The following is a 2,370-nucleotide window of genomic DNA, read 5'->3' on the forward strand; positions in this document are numbered from 1 at the left end:
TGGGAACTACAAACCTGCAGCCTGTGAAAAGGAGACCCCAAACACAGTAAGATAAGCAAAATGAGAAGACAGAAAAACACACAGCAGATGAAGGAGCAAGGTAAAAACACACCAGACCTAACAAATGAAGAGGAAATAGGCAGTCTACCTGAAAAAGAATTCAGAATAATGATAGTAAAGATGATCCAAAATCTTGGAAATAAAATAGACAAAATGCAAGAAACATTTAACAAGGATGTAGAAGAACTAAAGAGGAACCAAGCAATGATGAAAAACATAATAAATGAAATGAAAAATACTCTAGAAGGGATCAATACCAGAATAACTTAGGCAGAAGAATGGGTAAGTGACCTGGAAGATAAAATAGTGGAAATAACTACTGCAGAGCAGAATAAAGAAAAAAGAATGAAAAGAACTGAGGACAGTCTCAGAGACTTCAGGGACAACATTAAATGCACCAACATTCGAATTATAGGGGTCCCAGAAGAAGAAGAGAGAAACAAACGGACTGAGAAAATATTTGAAGAGATTATAGTTGAAAACTTCCTTAGTAGGGAAAAGGAAATAGTTAATCAAGTCCTGGAAGCACAGAGAGTCCCATACAGGATAAATCCAAGGAGAAACACACCAAGACACATATTAATCAAACTATCAAAAATTAAATATAAAGAAAACATATTAAAAGCAGCAAGGGAAAAACAACAGATAACACACAAGGGCATCCCCATAAGGTTAACAGCTGATCTTTCAGCAGAAACGCTGCAAGCCAGAAGGGAGTGGCAGGATATACTTAAAGTGATGAAGGAGAAAAACCTACAACCAAGATTACTCTACCCAGCAAGGATCTCATTCAGATTTGATGGAGAAATTAAAACCTTTACAGACAAGCAAAAGCTGAGAGAGTTCAGCACCACCAAACCAGCTTTACAACAAATGCTAAAGGAACTTCTCTAGGCAAGAAACACAAGAGGAGGAAAACACCTACAATAACAAACCCAAAACATTTAAGAAAATGGGAATAGGAACATACATATCGATAATTACCTTAAATGTAAATGGATTAAATGCTCCCACCAAAAGACACAGACTGGCTGAATGGATACAAAAACAAGACCCATATATATGCTGTCTACAAGAGACCCACTTCAGACCTAGAGACACATACAGACTGAAAGTGAGGGGATGGAAAAAGATATTCCATGCAAATGGAAATCAAAAGAAAGCTGGAGTAGCAATTCTCATATCAGACAAAATAGACTTTAAAATAAAGACAATTACAAGAGACAAAGACGGACACTATATAATGATCAAGGGATCGATCCAAGAGGAAGGTATAACAATTGTAAATATTTATGCACCCAACATAGGAGCACCTCAATACATAAGGCAAATACTAACAGCCATAAAAGGGGAAATCGACAGTAACACAATCATAGTAGGGGATTTTAACACCCCACTTTCACCAATGGACAGATCATCCAAAATGAAAATAAATAAGGAAACACAAGCTTTAAATGATACATTAAACAAGATGGACTTAATTGATATTTATAGGACATTCCACCCAAAAACAACAGAATACACATTTTTCTCAAGTGCTCATGGAACATTCTCCAGGATAGATCATATCTTGGGTCACAAATCAAGCCTTGGTAAATTTAAGAAAATTGAAATCATATCAAGTATCTTTTCCGACTACAACACTATGAGACTAGATATCAATTACAGGAAAAAATCTGTAAAAAATACAAACACATGGAGGCTACACAATACACTACTTAAGAACGAAGTGATCACTGAAGAAATCCAAGGGGAAATCAAAACAAAACCTAGAAACAAATGACAATGGAGATACGATGACCCAAAACCTATGGGATGCAGCAAAAACAGTTCTAAGAGGAAAGTTTATAGCAATACAAGCCTACATCAAGAAACAGGAAACATCTCGAATAAACAACCTAAACTTGCACCTAAAGCAATAAGAGAAAGAAGAACAAAAAAAAAAAAAACCCAAAGCTAGCAGAAGGAAAGAAATCATAAAGATCAGATCAGAAATAAATGAAAAAAGAAATGAAGGAGACAATAGTAAAGATCAATAAAACTAAAAGCTGGTTCCTTGAGAAGATAAACAAAATTGATAAGCCATTAGCCAGACTCATCAAGAGAAAAAGGGAGAAGACTCAAATCAATAGAGTTAGAAATGAAAAAGGAGAAGTAACCACTGACACTGCAGAAAAACAAATGATCATGAGAGATTACTACAAGCAACTCTATGCCAATAAAATGGACAACCTGGAAGAAATGGATAAATTCTTAGAAATGCACAACCTGCCGAGACTGAACCAGGAAGAAATAGAAAATATGAAGAGA

Source organism: Eubalaena glacialis, chromosome 16 (genome assembly GCF_028564815.1).
Source record: "Eubalaena glacialis isolate mEubGla1 chromosome 16, mEubGla1.1.hap2.+ XY, whole genome shotgun sequence".
NCBI classification, from domain to species: Eukaryota; Metazoa; Chordata; class Mammalia; order Artiodactyla; family Balaenidae; genus Eubalaena; species Eubalaena glacialis.